Source organism: Watersipora subatra, unplaced genomic scaffold, assembly GCF_963576615.1.
Source record: "Watersipora subatra unplaced genomic scaffold, tzWatSuba1.1 SCAFFOLD_29, whole genome shotgun sequence".
In the NCBI taxonomy this organism is placed as follows: Eukaryota; Metazoa; Bryozoa; class Gymnolaemata; order Cheilostomatida; family Watersiporidae; genus Watersipora; species Watersipora subatra.
In genome coordinates this window covers 374,031-393,852 of record NW_027045232.1, presented here as the reverse complement: position 1 = coordinate 393,852, position 19,822 = coordinate 374,031, and positions in this window count along the sequence as shown.

Below are 19,822 nucleotides of genomic sequence, written 5' to 3'. Positions count from 1 at the left end.
GCAACAGTGTATAGCAGCTCATCAGTTTACCACCTGAAAAAGAATATAACAGATCTCTTGTGTTACTAACTACTAGTATTAGATGTTTTGTCACAGCAGTAAGTAATATCAACTTGAGCTGTATTTTTGTGCTACGCTAGCAAACTCTATGTGTAAACATAGAGTTACCTAGCATAGCACAAAAAATGTATTAAAGTATAAATACCGCCGTCACTGTCTTTACCAATAAGATTTTACCATCATAGTTTTATTACTCTACTTCAACCTTCCAAATCTAATGGTTAGTTATCGATACAACATTTGCTGTACTCTAACTGTATGTAGGGCAAACCTGACATTAGCTCATTTACCATAGAACTTTGCAATTGATCAGGTACCATAAAACTTTAAAATAGAGAAAATACATATCTTTCTATCAATGCTAGTCACTTTTATATGTTTACACGCAAAATAAAAATCACCTTTAGTCAGGAAAAATGGAAAAACTTTAGAAACGTACCTCAAGCCTAATCATTATTTCGCAATTCATGAATTTACACTCTTGCTGATCGGAACTGCCTGCAAAATTGTCACAATCTATCGGGTGGCGATAACTGTAGATGGTGCAGGTATAGAACTTGGCATGAAAGTTTAGGTATAACTGACATTCCTCCTCGGCGAGCACTAAAGAAAACAGGGAAATGTGACAGTTCCATAGTGCAACAGTGTATAGCGGCTCATCAGTTTACCACCTCAAAAAAATATAACAGATCTCTTGTGTTACTAACTACTAGTAAAAGAGGTTTTGTCACAGCAGTAAATAATATCAACTTGAACTGTATTTTTGTGCTACGCTAGGTAATTCTATGTGTAAACATAGAGTTACCTAGCGTAGCACAAAAAATGTATTAAAGTATAAATACCGCCGTCACTGTCTTTACCAATAAGATTTTACCATCATAGTTTTTTTACTCTACTTCAACCTTTCAAATCTAATGGTTAGTTATCGATACAACATTTGCTGTACTCTAACTGTATGTAGGGCAAACCTGACATTAGCCCATTTACCATAGAACTTTGCAATTGATCAGGTACCATAAAACTTTCAAATAGAGAAAATACATATCTTTCTTTCAATGCTAGTCACTTTTATATGTTTACACGCAAAATAAAAATCACCTTTAGTCAGGAAAAATGGAAAAACTTTAGAAACGTACCTCAAGCCTAATCATTATTTCGCAATTCATGAATTTACACTCTTGCTGATCAGAACTGCCTTCAAAATTGTCACAACCTATCGTGTGGCGATAACTGTAGATGGTGCAGGTATAGAACTTGGCATGAAAGTTTAGGTATAACTGACATTCCTCCACGGCGAGCACTAAAGAAAACAGGGAAATGTGACAGTTCCATAGTGCAACAGTGTATAGCAGCTCATCAGTTTACCACCTGAAAAAAAATATAACAGATCTCTTGTGTTACTAACTACTAGTATTAGATGTTTTGTCACAGCAGTAAGTAATAGCCTATCAACTTGAGCTGTATTTTTGTGCTACGCTAGCAAACTCTATGTGTAAACATAGAGTTACCTAGCGTAGCACAAAAAATGTATTAAAGTACAAATACAGCCGTCACTGTCTTTACCAATAGGATTTTACCATCATAGTTTTATTACTCTACTTCAACCTTCTAAATATAATGGTTAGTTATCGATACACCATTTGCTGTACTCTAACTGAGTGAAGGGCGAACCTGACAATAGCTCAGTTACTATAGGACTTTGCAAATGATCAGGTACCATAGAGCCTTACAATTGATCAAGTACCAAAAACCTTACGATACATCAGGTACTACAGAGCCTTACAATATATCAGGTACCATAAAGCTTCATAATAGATAAGATACCATAGAACCTAACAATATATAAGGTACAATAGATGATTGTTTGACTTATAGAATAAAGAAGTAACTTGTACTGGTAAATATCAGCATTACTTACAAGAGCTTAACACTTTCACTATATCTGAACCAATAATATTTGAATTAGCACCTACAAGTTAAGTAAAAGTGCACAAACTAAACATAGTCAAAATAGAATAATATGACAAGCAAATTCAACACTCATGTTTATTTGAAAACAACTGTTTTAAAACTATTTTGTGATGTCAATTCTACATTGTCAGGTTGACTGGTACCTATGCAGTAGAGAACAGCGAGCTGACTTTTTGGATTTATCAGATCTTGTGGGAAGTTGAGCTTTTTACCAGTAGGTGTTACTGGTATGACAGTAAGCGGGTGTATGGTAACTGGTATGGTAAGCGTGTGACCTCATTAAGGTTGATAACAGCTTGTCCTCGCTGTCAAAGGCATGCAGAAGCATAAGGTTCCAAATGTCCTCTGCTACTCTGAATTAAAGAAAAAATAACCATGTCATAAAAACCAATCATATGTTAACTAGTTTCAAAAGAATTCTCAACTTTAACCAGATGTGAAGCAATTGAACAGTTTCTTTTTCAGTGAATAATTTAGTGAGCATACTCAATGAATAATATGCAACATGTGCATTCTATGCTATCATATGAGTCGTGTCCTTTTGTCTGTCTGAAACCACAATTACAGGTTTAGAAAAACATTACATTGCGTAGGATTCGAATTTGCAACCTTCAATCCACTACACCCAAATAGAATAGATACCATAGAACCTTACAATATATCAGATACCATTGAACCTGATAATATATCAGATATCATAAAACTTTACAATCGGTCAGGTACCATAAAACTTTAAAATAGAGAAAATACATATCTTTCTATCAATGCTAGCCACTTATTAAAATTTACACGCAAAATAAATATTACTTTTAGTCAGGAAAAATGGAACAACTCTAGGAACGTACCTCAAGCTGAATCATTATTTCGCAATTCATGAATTTACACTCTTGCTGATCGGAACTGCCTTCAAAATTGTCACAACCTATCGTCTGGCGATAACTGTAGATGGTGCAGGTATAGAACTTGGCATGAAAGTTTAGGTATAACTGACATTCCTCCACGGCGAGCACTAAAGAAAACAGGGAAATGTGACAGTTCCATAGTGCAACAGTGTATAGCGGCTCATCAGTTTACCACCTGAAAAAAAATATAACAGATCTCTTGTGTTACTAACTACTAGTATTAGATGTTTTGTCACAGCAGTAAGTAATAGCCTATCAACTTGAGCTGTATTTTTGTGCTACGCTAGCAAACTCTATGTGTAAACATAGAGTTACCTAGCGTAGCACAAAAAATGTATTAAAGTACAAATACAGCCGTCACTGTCTTTACCAATAGGATTTTACCATCATAGTTTTATTACTCTACTTCAACCTTCTAAATATAATGGTTAGTTATCGATACACCATTTGCTGTACTCTAACTGAGTGAAGGGCGAACCTGACAATAGCTCAGTTACTATAGGACTTTGCAAATGATCAGGTACCATAGAGCCTTACAATTGATCAAGTACCAAAAACCTTACGATACATCAGGTACTACAGAGCCTTACAATATATCAGGTACCATAAAGCTTCATAATAGATAAGATACCATAGAACCTAACAATATATAAGGTACAATAGATGATTGTTTGACTTATAGAATAAAGAAGTAACTTGTACTGGTAAATATCAGCATTACTTACAAGAGCTTAACACTTTCACTATATCTGAACCAATAATATTTGAATTAGCACCTACAAGTTAAGTAAAAGTGCACAAACTAAACATAGTCAAAATAGAATAATATGACAAGCAAATTCAACACTCATGTTTATTTGAAAACAACTGTTTTAAAACTATCTTGTGATGTCAATTCTACATTGTCAGGTTGACTGGTACCTTTGCAGTAGAGAACAGCGAGCTGACTTTTTGGATTTATCAGATCTTGTGGGAAGTTGAGCTTTTTACCAGTAGGTGTTACTGGTATGACAGTAAGCGGGTGTATGGTAACTTGTATGGTAAGCGTGTGACCTCATTAAGGTTGATAACAGCTTGTCCTCGCTATCAAAGGCATGCAGAAGCATAAGGTTCCAAATGTCCTCTGCTAATCTGAATTAAAGAAAAAATAACCATGTCATAAAAACCAATCATATGTTAACTAGTTTCAAAAGAATTCTCAACTTTAACCAGATGTGAAGCAATTGAACAGTTTCTTTTTCAGTGAATAATTTAGTGAGCATACTAAATGAATAATATGCAACATGTGCATTCTATGCTATCATATGAGTCGTGTCCTTTTGTCTGTCTGAAACCACAATTACAGGTTTAGAAAAACATTACATTGCGTAGGATTCGAATTTGCAACCTTCAATCCATTACACCCAAATAGAATAGATACCATAGAACCTTACAATATATCAAATACCATTGAACCTGATAATATATCAGATATCATAAAACTTTACAATCGGTCAGGTACCATAAAACTTTAAAATAGAGAAAATACATATCTTTCTATCAATGCTAGCCAATTATTAAAATTTACACGCAAAATAAAAATTACTTTTAGTCAGGAAAAATGGAACAACTCTAGGAACGTACCTCAAGCTGAATCATTATTTCGCAATTCATGAATTTACACTCTTGCTGATCAGAACTGCCTTCAAAATTGTCACAACCTATCGTCTGGCGATAACTGTAGATGGTGCAGGTATAGAACTTGGCATGAAAGTTTAGGTATAACTGACATTCCTCCTCGGCGAGCACTAAAGAAAACAGGGAAATGTGACAGTTCCATAGTGCAACAGTGTATAGCGGCTCATCAGTTTACCACCTCAAAAAAATATAACAGATCTCTTGTGTTACTAACTACTAGTAAAAGAGGTTTTGTCACAGCAGTAAATAATATCAACTTGAACTGTATTTTAGTGCTACGCTAGGTAATTCTATGTGTAAACATAGAGTTACCTAGCGTAGCACAAAAAAAGTATTAAAGTATAAATACCGCCGTCACTGTCTTTACCAATAAGATTTTACCATCATAGTTTTATTACTCTACTTCAACCTTCCAAATCTAATGGTTAGTTATCGATACAACATTTGCTGTACTCTAACTGTATGTAGGGCAAACCTGACATTAGCTCATTTACCATAGAACTTTGCAATTGATCAGGTACCATAGCACCTTACAATAGAGAAAATACATAGCTTTCTATCAATGCTAGTCACTTTTATATGTTTACACGCAAAATAAAAATCACCTTTAGTCAGGAAAAATGGAAAAACTTTAGAAACGTACCTCAAGCCTAATCATTATTTCGCAATTCATGAATTTACACTCTTGCTGATCAGAACTGCCTTCAAAATTGTCACAACCTATCGTGTGGCGATAACTGGAGATGGTGCAGGTATAGAACTTGGCATGAAAGTTTAGGTATAACTGACATTCCTCCTCGGCGAGCACTAAAGAAAACAGGGAAGTGTGACAGTTCCATAGTGCAACAGTGTATAGCGGCTCATCAGTTTACCACCTCAAAAAAATATAACAGATCTCTTGTGTTACTAACTACTAGTAAAAGAGGTTTTGTCACAGCAGTAAATAATATCAACTTGAACTGTATTTTTGTGCTACGCTAGGTAATTCTATGTGTAAACATAGAGTTACCTAGCGTAGCACAAAAAATGTATTAAAGTATAAATACCGCCGTCACTGTCTTTACCAATAAGATTTTACCATCATAGTTTTATTACTCTACTTCAACCTTCCAAATCTAATGGTTAGTTATCGATACAACATTTGCTGTACTCTAACTGTATGTAGGGCAAACCTGACATTAGCTCATTTACCATAGAACTTTGCAATTGATCAGGTACCATAAAACTTTAAAATAGAGAAAATAGATATCTTTCTATCAATGCTAGCCACTCATTAAAATTTACACGCAAAATAAAAATTACTTTTAGTCAGGAAAAATGGAACAACTCTAGGAACGTACCTCAAGCTGAATCATTATTTCGCAATTCATGAATTTATACTCTTGCTGATCGGAACTGCCTGCAAAATTGTCACAATCTATCGGGTGGCGATAACTGTAGATGGTGCAGGTATAGAACTTGGCATGAAAGTTTAGGTATAACTGACATTCCTCCTCGGCGAGCACTAAACAAAACAGGGAAATGTGACAGTTCCATAGTGCAACAGTGTATAGCGGCTCATCAGTTTACCACCTCAAAAAAATATAACAGATCTCTTGTGTTACTAACTACTAGTAAAAGAGGTTTTGTCACAGCAGTAAATAATATCAACTTGAACTGTATTTTTGTGCTACGCTAGGTAATTCTATGTGTAAACATAGAGTTACCTAGCGTAGCACAAAAAATGTATTAAAGTATAAATACCGCCGTCACTGTCTTTACCAATAAGATTTTACCATCATAGTTTTTTTACTCTACTTCAACCTTTCAAATCTAATGGTTAGTTATCGATACAACATTTGCTGTACTCTAACTGTATGTAGGGCAAACCTGACATTAGCTCATTTACCATAGAACTTTGCAATTGATCAGGTACCATAAAACTTTCAAATAGAGAAAATACATATCTTTCTTTCAATGCTAGTCACTTTTATATGTTTACACGCAAAATCAAAATCACCTTTAGTCAGGAAAAATGGAAAAACTTTAGAAACGTACCTCAAGCCTAATCATTATTTCGCAATTCATGAATTTACACTCTTGCTGATCAGAACTGCCTTCAAAATTGTCACAACCTATCGTGTGGCGATAACTGTAGATGGTGCAGGTATAGAACTTGGCATGAAAGTTTAGGTATAACTGACATTCCTCCACGGCGAGCACTAAAGAAAACAGGGAAATGTGACAGTTCCATAGTGCAACAGTGTATAGCAGCTCATCAGTTTACCACCTGAAAAAAATATAACAGATCTCTTGTGTTACTAACTACTAGTATTAGATGTTTTGTCACAGCAGTAAGTAATAGCCTATCAACTTGAGCTGTATTTTTGTGCTACGCTAGCAAACTCTATGTGTAAACATAGAGTTACCTAGCGTAGCACAAAAAATGTATTAAAGTACAAATACAGCCGTCACTGTCTTTACCAATAAGATTTTACCATCATAGTTTTATTACTCTACTTCAACCTTCTAAATATAATGGTTAGTTATCGATACACCATTTGCTGTACTCTAACTGAGTGAAGGGCGAACCTGACAATAGCTCAGTTACTATAGAACTTTGCAAATGATCAGGTACCATAGAGCCTTACAATTGATCAAGTACCAAAAACCTTACGATACATCAGGTACTACAGAGCCTTACAATATATCAGGTACCATAAAGCTTCATAATAGATAAGATACCATAGAACCTAACAATATATAAGGTACAATAGATGATTGTTTGACTTATAGAATAAAGAAGTAACTTGTACTGGTAAATATCAGCATTACTTACAAGAGCTTAACACTTTCACTATATCTGAACCAATAATATTTGAATTAGCACCTACAAGTTAAGTAAAAGTGAACAAACTAAACATAGTCAAAATAGAATAATATGACAAGCAAATTCAACACTCATGTTTATTTGAAAACAACTGTTTTAAAACTATCTTGTGATGTCAATTCTACATTGTCAGGTTGACTGGTACCTTTGCAGTAGAGAACAGCGAGCTGACTTTTTGGATTTATCAGATCTTGTGGGAAGTTGAGCTTTTTACCAGTAGGTGTTACTGGTATGACAGTAAGCGGGTGTATGGTAACTGGTATGGTAAGCGTGTGACCTCATTAAGGTTGATAACAGCTTGTCCTCGCTATCAAAGGCATGCAGAAGCATAAGGTTCCAAATGGCCTCTGCTAATCTGAATTAAAGAAAAAATAACCATGTCATAAAAACCAATCATATGTTAACTAGTTTCAAAAGAATTCTCAACTTTAACCAGATGTGAAGCAATTGAACAGTTTCTTTTTCAGTGAATAATTTAGTGAGCATACTAAATGAATAATATGCAACATGTGCATTCTATGCTATCATATGAGTCGTGTCCTTTTGTCTGTCTGAAACCACAATTACAGGTTTAGAAAAACATTACATTGCGTAGGATTCGAATTTGCAACCTTCAATCCATTACACCCAAATAGAATAGATACCATAGAACCTTACAATATATCAAATACCATTGAACCTGATAATATATCAGATATCATAAAACTTTACAATCGGTCAGGTACCATAAAACTTTAAAATAGAGAAAATACATATCTTTCTATCAATGCTAGCCACTTATTAAAATTTACACGCAAAATAAATATTACTTTTAGTCAGGAAAAATGGAACAACTCTAGGAACGTACCTCAAGCTGAATCATTATTTCGCAATTCATGAATTTACACTCTTGCTGATCGGAACTGCCTTCAAAATTGTCACAACCTATCGTCTGGCGATAACTGTAGATGGTGCAGGTATAGAACTTGGCATGAAAGTTTAGGTATAACTGACATTCCTCCACGGCGAGCACTAAAGAAAACAGGGAAATGTGACAGTTCCATAGTGCAACAGTGTATAGCGGCTCATCAGTTTACCACCTGAAAAAAAATATAACAGATCTCTTGTGTTACTAACTACTAGTATTAGATGTTTTGTCACAGCAGTAAGTAATAGCCTATCAACTTGAGCTGTATTTTTGTGCTACGCTAGCAAACTCTATGTGTAAACATAGAGTTACCTAGCGTAGCACAAAAAATGTATTAAAGTACAAATACAGCCGTCACTGTCTTTACCAATAGGATTTTACCATCATAGTTTTATTACTCTACTTCAACCTTCTAAATATAATGGTTAGTTATCGATACACCATTTGCTGTACTCTAACTGAGTGAAGGGCGAACCTGACAATAGCTCAGTTACTATAGGACTTTGCAAATGATCAGGTACCATAGAGCCTTACAATTGATCAAGTACCAAAAACCTTACGATACATCAGGTACTACAGAGCCTTACAATATATCAGGTACCATAAAGCTTCATAATAGATAAGATACCATAGAACCTAACAATATATAAGGTACAATAGATGATTGTTTGACTTATAGAATAAAGAAGTAACTTGTACTGGTAAATATCAGCATTACTTACAAGAGCTTAACACTTTCACTATATCTGAACCAATAATATTTGAATTAGCACCTACAAGTTAAGTAAAAGTGCACAAACTAAACATAGTCAAAATAGAATAATATGACAAGCAAATTCAACACTCATGTTTATTTGAAAACAACTGTTTTAAAACTATCTTGTGATGTCAATTCTACATTGTCAGGTTGACTGGTACCTTTGCAGTAGAGAACAGCGAGCTGACTTTTTGGATTTATCAGATCTTGTGGGAAGTTGAGCTTTTTACCAGTAGGTGTTACTGGTATGACAGTAAGCGGGTGTATGGTAACTTGTATGGTAAGCGTGTGACCTCATTAAGGTTGATAACAGCTTGTCCTCGCTATCAAAGGCATGCAGAAGCATAAGGTTCCAAATGTCCTCTGCTAATCTGAATTAAAGAAAAAATAACCATGTCATAAAAACCAATCATATGTTAACTAGTTTCAAAAGAATTCTCAACTTTAACCAGATGTGAAGCAATTGAACAGTTTCTTTTTCAGTGAATAATTTAGTGAGCATACTAAATGAATAATATGCAACATGTGCATTCTATGCTATCATATGAGTCGTGTCCTTTTGTCTGTCTGAAACCACAATTACAGGTTTAGAAAAACATTACATTGCGTAGGATTCGAATTTGCAACCTTCAATCCATTACACCCAAATAGAATAGATACCATAGAACCTTACAATATATCAAATACCATTGAACCTGATAATATATCAGATATCATAAAACTTTACAATCGGTCAGGTACCATAAAACTTTAAAATAGAGAAAATACATATCTTTCTATCAATGCTAGCCAATTATTAAAATTTACACGCAAAATAAAAATTACTTTTAGTCAGGAAAAATGGAACAACTCTAGGAACGTACCTCAAGCTGAATCATTATTTCGCAATTCATGAATTTACACTCTTGCTGATCAGAACTGCCTTCAAAATTGTCACAACCTATCGTCTGGCGATAACTGTAGATGGTGCAGGTATAGAACTTGGCATGAAAGTTTAGGTATAACTGACATTCCTCCTCGGCGAGCACTAAAGAAAACAGGGAAATGTGACAGTTCCATAGTGCAACAGTGTATAGCGGCTCATCAGTTTACCACCTCAAAAAAATATAACAGATCTCTTGTGTTACTAACTACTAGTAAAAGAGGTTTTGTCACAGCAGTAAATAATATCAACTTGAACTGTATTTTAGTGCTACGCTAGGTAATTCTATGTGTAAACATAGAGTTACCTAGCGTAGCACAAAAAAAGTATTAAAGTATAAATACCGCCGTCACTGTCTTTACCAATAAGATTTTACCATCATAGTTTTATTACTCTACTTCAACCTTCCAAATCTAATGGTTAGTTATCGATACAACATTTGCTGTACTCTAACTGTATGTAGGGCAAACCTGACATTAGCTCATTTACCATAGAACTTTGCAATTGATCAGGTACCATAGCACCTTACAATAGAGAAAATACATAGCTTTCTATCAATGCTAGTCACTTTTATATGTTTACACGCAAAATAAAAATCACCTTTAGTCAGGAAAAATGGAAAAACTTTAGAAACGTACCTCAAGCCTAATCATTATTTCGCAATTCATGAATTTACACTCTTGCTGATCAGAACTGCCTTCAAAATTGTCACAACCTATCGTGTGGCGATAACTGGAGATGGTGCAGGTATAGAACTTGGCATGAAAGTTTAGGTATAACTGACATTCCTCCTCGGCGAGCACTAAAGAAAACAGGGAAGTGTGACAGTTCCATAGTGCAACAGTGTATAGCGGCTCATCAGTTTACCACCTCAAAAAAATATAACAGATCTCTTGTGTTACTAACTACTAGTAAAAGAGGTTTTGTCACAGCAGTAAATAATATCAACTTGAACTGTATTTTTGTGCTACGCTAGGTAATTCTATGTGTAAACATAGAGTTACCTAGCGTAGCACAAAAAATGTATTAAAGTATAAATACCGCCGTCACTGTCTTTACCAATAAGATTTTACCATCATAGTTTTATTACTCTACTTCAACCTTCCAAATCTAATGGTTAGTTATCGATACAACATTTGCTGTACTCTAACTGTATGTAGGGCAAACCTGACATTAGCTCATTTACCATAGAACTTTGCAATTGATCAGGTACCATAAAACTTTAAAATAGAGAAAATAGATATCTTTCTATCAATGCTAGCCACTCATTAAAATTTACACGCAAAATAAAAATTACTTTTAGTCAGGAAAAATGGAACAACTCTAGGAACGTACCTCAAGCTGAATCATTATTTCGCAATTCATGAATTTATACTCTTGCTGATCGGAACTGCCTGCAAAATTGTCACAATCTATCGGGTGGCGATAACTGTAGATGGTGCAGGTATAGAACTTGGCATGAAAGTTTAGGTATAACTGACATTCCTCCTCGGCGAGCACTAAACAAAACAGGGAAATGTGACAGTTCCATAGTGCAACAGTGTATAGCGGCTCATCAGTTTACCACCTCAAAAAAATATAACAGATCTCTTGTGTTACTAACTACTAGTAAAAGAGGTTTTGTCACAGCAGTAAATAATATCAACTTGAACTGTATTTTTGTGCTACGCTAGGTAATTCTATGTGTAAACATAGAGTTACCTAGCGTAGCACAAAAAATGTATTAAAGTATAAATACCGCCGTCACTGTCTTTACCAATAAGATTTTACCATCATAGTTTTTTTACTCTACTTCAACCTTTCAAATCTAATGGTTAGTTATCGATACAACATTTGCTGTACTCTAACTGTATGTAGGGCAAACCTGACATTAGCTCATTTACCATAGAACTTTGCAATTGATCAGGTACCATAAAACTTTCAAATAGAGAAAATACATATCTTTCTTTCAATGCTAGTCACTTTTATATGTTTACACGCAAAATCAAAATCACCTTTAGTCAGGAAAAATGGAAAAACTTTAGAAACGTACCTCAAGCCTAATCATTATTTCGCAATTCATGAATTTACACTCTTGCTGATCAGAACTGCCTTCAAAATTGTCACAACCTATCGTGTGGCGATAACTGTAGATGGTGCAGGTATAGAACTTGGCATGAAAGTTTAGGTATAACTGACATTCCTCCACGGCGAGCACTAAAGAAAACAGGGAAATGTGACAGTTCCATAGTGCAACAGTGTATAGCAGCTCATCAGTTTACCACCTGAAAAAAATATAACAGATCTCTTGTGTTACTAACTACTAGTATTAGATGTTTTGTCACAGCAGTAAGTAATAGCCTATCAACTTGAGCTGTATTTTTGTGCTACGCTAGCAAACTCTATGTGTAAACATAGAGTTACCTAGCGTAGCACAAAAAATGTATTAAAGTACAAATACAGCCGTCACTGTCTTTACCAATAAGATTTTACCATCATAGTTTTATTACTCTACTTCAACCTTCTAAATATAATGGTTAGTTATCGATACACCATTTGCTGTACTCTAACTGAGTGAAGGGCGAACCTGACAATAGCTCAGTTACTATAGAACTTTGCAAATGATCAGGTACCATAGAGCCTTACAATTGATCAAGTACCAAAAACCTTACGATACATCAGGTACTACAGAGCCTTACAATATATCAGGTACCATAAAGCTTCATAATAGATAAGATACCATAGAACCTAACAATATATAAGGTACAATAGATGATTGTTTGACTTATAGAATAAAGAAGTAACTTGTACTGGTAAATATCAGCATTACTTACAAGAGCTTAACACTTTCACTATATCTGAACCAATAATATTTGAATTAGCACCTACAAGTTAAGTAAAAGTGAACAAACTAAACATAGTCAAAATAGAATAATATGACAAGCAAATTCAACACTCATGTTTATTTGAAAACAACTGTTTTAAAACTATCTTGTGATGTCAATTCTACATTGTCAGGTTGACTGGTACCTTTGCAGTAGAGAACAGCGAGCTGACTTTTTGGATTTATCAGATCTTGTGGGAAGTTGAGCTTTTTACCAGTAGGTGTTACTGGTATGACAGTAAGCGGGTGTATGGTAACTGGTATGGTAAGCGTGTGACCTCATTAAGGTTGATAACAGCTTGTCCTCGCTATCAAAGGCATGCAGAAGCATAAGGTTCCAAATGGCCTCTGCTAATCTGAATTAAAGAAAAAATAACCATGTCATAAAAACCAATCATATGTTAACTAGTTTCAAAAGAATTCTCAACTTTAACCAGATGTGAAGCAATTGAACAGTTTCTTTTTCAGTGAATAATTTAGTGAGCATACTAAATGAATAATATGCAACATGTGCATTCTATGCTATCATATGAGTCGTGTCCTTTTGTCTGTCTGAAACCACAATTACAGGTTTAGAAAAACATTACATTGCGTAGGATTCGAATTTGCAACCTTCAATCCATTACACCCAAATAGAATAGATACCATAGAACCTTACAATATATCAAATACCATTGAACCTGATAATATATCAGATATCATAAAACTTTACAATCGGTCAGGTACCATAAAACTTTAAAATAGAGAAAATACATATCTTTCTATCAATGCTAGCCAATTATTAAAATTTACACGCAAAATAAAAATTACTTTTAGTCAGGAAAAACGGAAAAACTTTAGAAACGTACCTCAAGCCTAATCATTATTTCGCAATTCATGAATTTACACTCTTGCTGATCAGAACTGCCTTCAAAATTGTCACAACCTATCGTGTGGCGATAACTGGAGATGGTGCAGGTATAGAACTTGGCATGAAAGTTTAGGTATAACTGACATTCCTCCTCGGCGAGCACTAAAGAAAACAGGGAAGTGTGACAGTTCCATAGTGCAACAGTGTATAGCGGCTCATCAGTTTACCACCTCAAAAAAATATAACAGATCTCTTGTGTTACTAACTACTAGTAAAAGAGGTTTTGTCACAGCAGTAAATAATATCAACTTGAACTGTATTTTTGTGCTACGCTAGGTAATTCTATGTGTAAACATAGAGTTACCTAGCGTAGCACAAAAAGTGTATTAAAGTATAAATACCGCCGTCACTGTCTTTACCAATAAGATTTTACCATCATAGTTTTATTACTCTACTTCAACCTTCCAAATCTAATGGTTAGTCATTGATACAACATTTGCTGTACTCTAACTGTATGTAGGGCAAACCTGACATTAGCTCATTTACCATAGAACTTTGCAATTGATCAGGTACCATAAAACTTTAAAATAGAGAAAATACATATCTTTCTATCAATGCTAGCCACTTATTAAAATTTACACGCAAAATAAAAATTACTTTTAGTCAGGAAAAATGGAACAACTCTAGGAACGTACCTCAAGCTGAATCATTATTTCGCAATTCATGAATTTATACTCTTGCTGATCGGAACTGCCTGCAAAATTGTCACAATCTATCGGGTGGCGATAACTGTAGATGGTGCAGGTATAGAACTTGGCATGAAAGTTTAGGTATAACTGACATTCCTCCTCGGCGAGCACTAAAGAAAACAGGGAAATGTGACAGTTCCATAGTGCAACAGTGTATAGCGGCTCATCAGTTTACCACCTCAAAAAAATATAACAGATCTCTTGTGTTACTAACTACTAGTAAAAGAGGTTTTGTCACAGCAGTAAATAATATCAACTTGAACTGTATTTTTGTGCTACGCTAGGTAATTCTATGTGTAAACATAGAGTCACCTAGCGTAGCACAAAAAATGTATTAAAGTATAAATACCGCCGTCACTGTCTTTACTAATAAGATTTTACCATCATAGTTTTTTTACTCTACTTCAACCTTTCAAATCTAATGGTTAGTTATCGATACAACATTTGCTGTACTCTAACTGTATGTAGGGCAAACCTGACATTAGCTCATTTACCATAGAACTTTGCAATTGATCAGGTACCATAAAACTTTCAAATAGAGAAAATACATATCTTTCTTTCAATGCTAGTCACTTTTATATGTTTACACGCAAAATAAAAATCACCTTTAGTCAGGAAAAATGGAAAAACTTTAGAAACGTACCTCAAGCCTAATCATTATTTCGCAATTCATGAATTTACACTCTTGCTGATCAGAACTGCCTTCAAAATTGTCACAACCTATCGTGTGGCGATAACTGTAGATGGTGCAGGTATAGAACTTGGCATGAAAGTTTAGGTATAACTGACATTCCTCCACGGCGAGCACTAAAGAAAACAGGGAAATGTGACAGTTCCATAGTGCAACAGTGTATAGCAGCTCATCAGTTTACCACCTGAAAAAAAATATAACAGATCTCTTGTGTTACTAACTACTAGTATTAGATGTTTTGTCACAGCAGTAAGTAATAGCCTATCAACTTGAGCTGTATTTTTGTGCTACGCTAGCAAACTCTATGTGTAAACATAGAGTTACCTAGCGTAGCACAAAAAATGTATTAAAGTACAAATACAGCCGTCACTGTCTTTACCAATAGGATTTTACCATCATAGTTTTATTACTCTACTTCAACCTTCTAAATATAATGGTTAGTTATCGATACACCATTTGCTGTACTCTAACTGAGTGAAGGGCGAACCTGACAATAGCTCAGTTACTATAGGACTTTGCAAATGATCAGGTACCATAGAGCCTTACAATTGATCAAGTACCAAAAACCTTACGATACATCAGGTACTACAGAGCCTTACAATATATCAGGTACCATAAAGCTTCATAATAGATAAGATACCATAGAACCTAACAATATATAAGGTACAATAGATGATTGTTTGACTTATAGAATAAAGAAGTAACTTGTACTGGTAAATATCAGCATTACTTACAAGAGCTTAACACTTTCACTATATCTGAACCAATAATATTTGAATTAGCACCTACAAGTTAAGTAAAAGTGCACAAACTAAACATAGTCAAAATAGAATAATATGACAAGCAAATTCAACACTCATGTTTATTTGAAAACAACTGTTTTAAAACTATTTTGTGATGTCAATTCTACATTGTCAGGTTGACTGGTACCTTTGCAGTAGAGAACAGCGAGCTGACTTTTTGGATTTATCAGATCTTGTGGGAAGTTGAGCTTTTTACCAGTAGGTGTTACTGGTATGACAGTAAGCGGGTGTATGGTAACTGGTATGGTAAGCGTGTGACCTCATTAAGGTTGATAACAGCTTGTCCTCGCTGTCAAAGGCATGCAGAAGCATAAGGTTCCAAATGTCCTCTGCTACTCTGAATTAAAGAAAAAATAACCATGTCATAAAAACCAATCATATGTTAACTAGTTTCAAAAGAATTCTCAACTTTAACCAGATGTGAAGCAATTGAACAGTTTCTTTTTCAGTGAATAATTTAGTGAGCATACTCAATGAATAATATGCAACATGTGCATTCTATGCTATCATATGAGTCGTGTCCTTTTGTCTGTCTGAAACCACAATTACAGGTTTAGAAAAACATTACATTGCGTAGGATTCGAATTTGCAACTTTCAATCCACTACACCCAAATAGAATAGATACCATAGAACCTTACAATATATCAGATACCATTGAACCTGATAATATATCAGATATCATAAAACTTTACAATCGGTCAGGTACCATAAAACTTTAAAATAGAGAAAATACATATCTTTCTATCAATGCTAGCCACTTATTAAAATTTACACGCAAAATAAAAATTACTTTTAGTACAACATTTGCTGTACTCTAACTGTATGTAGGGCAAACCTGACATTAGCTCATTTACCATAGAACTTTGCAATTGATCAGGTACCATAACACCTTACAATAGAGAAAATACATAGCTTTCTATCAATGCTAGTCACTTTTATATGTTTACACGCAAAATAAAAATCACCTTTAGTCAGGAAAAATGGAAAAACTTTAGAAACGTACCTCAAGCCTAATCATTATTTCGCAATTCATGAATTTACACTCTTGCTGATCAGAACTGCCTTCAGAATTGTCACAACCTATCGTGTGGCGATAACTGGAGATGGTGCAGGTATAGAACTTGGCATGAAAGTTTAGGTATAACTGACATTCCTCCTCGGCGAGCACTAAAGAAAACAGGGAAGTGTGACAGTTCCATAGTGCAACAGTGTATAGCGGCTCATCAGTTTACCACCTCAAAAAAATATAACAGATCTCTTGTGTTACTAACTACTAGTAAAAGAGGTTTTGTCACAGCAGTAAATAATATCAACTTGAACTGTATTTTTGTGCTACGCTAGGTAATTCTATGTGTAAACATAGAGTTACCTAGCGTAGCACAAAAAATGTATTAAAGTATAAATACCGCCGTCACTGTCTTTACCAATAAGATTTTACCATCATAGTTTTATTACTCTACTTCAACCTTCCAAATCTAATGGTTAGTTATCGATACAACATTTGCTGTACTCTAACTGTATGTAGGGCAAACTTGAAATTAGCTCATTTACCATAGAACTTTGCAATTGATCAGGTACCATAAAACTTTAAAATAGAGAAAATACATATCTTTCTATCAATGCTAGCCACTCATTAAAATTTACACGCAAAATAAAAATTACTTTTAGTCAGGAAAAATGGAACAACTCTAGGAACGTACCTCAAGCTGAATCATTATTTCGCAATTCATGAATTTATACTCTTGCTGATCGGAACTGCCTGCAAAATTGTCACAATCTATCGGGTGGCGATAACTGTAGATGGTGCAGGTATAGAACTTGGCATGAAAGTTTAGGTATAACTGACATTCCTCCTCGGCGAGCACTAAAGAAAACAGGGAAATGTGACAGTTCCATAGTGCAACAGTGTATAGCGGCTCATCAGTTTACCACCTCAAAAAAATATAACAGATCTCTTGTGTTACTAACTACTAGTAAAAGAGGTTTTGTCACAGCAGTAAATAATATCAACTTGAACTGTATTTTTGTGCTACGCTAGGTAATTCTATGTGTAAACATAGAGTTACCTAGCGTAGCACAAAAAATGTATTAAAGTATAAATACCGCCGTCACTGTCTTTACCAATAAGATTTTACCATCATAGTTTTTTTACTCTACTTCAACCTTTCAAATCTAATGGTTAGTTATCGATACAACATTTGCTGTACTCTAACTGTATGTAGGGCAAACCTGACATTAGCTCATTTACCATAGAACTTTGCAATTGATCAGGTACCATAAAACTTTCAAATAGAGAAAATACATATCTTTCTTTCAATGCTAGTCACTTTTATATGTTTACACGCAAAATAAAAATCACCTTTAGTCAGGAAAAATGGAAAAACTTTAGAAACGTACCTCAAGCCTAATCATTATTTCGCAATTCATGAATTTACACTCTTGCTGATCAGAACTGCCTTCAAAATTGTCACAACCTATCGTGTGGCGATAACTGTAGATGGTGCAGGTATAGAACTTGGCATGAAAGTTTAGGTATAACTGACATTCCTCCACGGCGAGCACTAAAGAAAACAGGGAAATGTGACAGTTCCATAGTGCAACAGTGTATAGCAGCTCATCAGTTTACCACCTGAAAAAAAATATAACAGATCTCTTGTGTTACTAACTACTAGTATTAGATGTTTTGTCACAGCAGTAAGTAATAGCCTATCAACTTGAGCTGTATTTTTGTGCTACGCTAGCAAACTCTATGTGTAAACATAGAGTTACCTAGCGTAGCACAAAAAATGTATTAAAGTACAAATACAGCCGTCACTGTCTTTACCAATAGGATTTTACCATCATAGTTTTATTACTCTACTTCAACCTTCTAAATATAATGGTTAGTTATCGATACACCATTTGCTGTACTCTAACTGAGTGAAGGGCGAACCTGACAATAGCTCAGTTACTATAGGACTTTGCAAATGATCAGGTACCATAGAGCCTTACAATTGATCAAGTACCAAAAACCTTATGATACATCAGGTACTACAGAGCCTTACAATATATCAGGTACCATAAAGCTTCATAATAGATAAGATACCATAGAACCTAACAATATATAAGGTACAATAGATGATTGTTTGACTTATAGAATAAAGAAGTAACTTGTACTGGTAAATATCAGCATTACTTACAAGAGCTTAACACTTTCACTATATCTGAACCAATAATATTTGAATTAGCACCTACAAGTTAAGTAAAAGTGCACAAACTAAACATAGTCAAAATAGAATAATATGACAAGCAAATTCAACACTCATGTTTATTTGAAAACAACTGTTTTAAAACTATCTTGTGATGTCAATTCTACATTGTCAGGTTGACTGGTACCTTTGCAGTAGAGAACAGCGAGCTGACTTTTTGGATTTATCAGATCTTGTGGGAAGTTGAGCTTTTTACCAGTAGGTGTTACTGGTATGCAAGCGTGTGACCTCATTAAGGTTGATAACAGCTTGTCCTCGCTATCAAAGGCATGCAGAAGCATAAGGTTCCAAATGTCCTCTGCTACTCTGAATTAAAGAAAAAATAACCATGTCATAAAAACCAATCATATGTTAACTAGTTTCAAAAGAATTCTCAACTTTAACCAGATGTGAAGCAATTGAACAGTTTCTTTTTCAGTGAATAATTTAGTGAGCATACTCAATGAATAATATGCAACATGTGCATTCTATGCTATCATATGAGTCGTGTCCTTTTGTCTGTCTGAAACCACAATTACAGGTTTAGAAAAACATTACATTGCGTAGGATTCG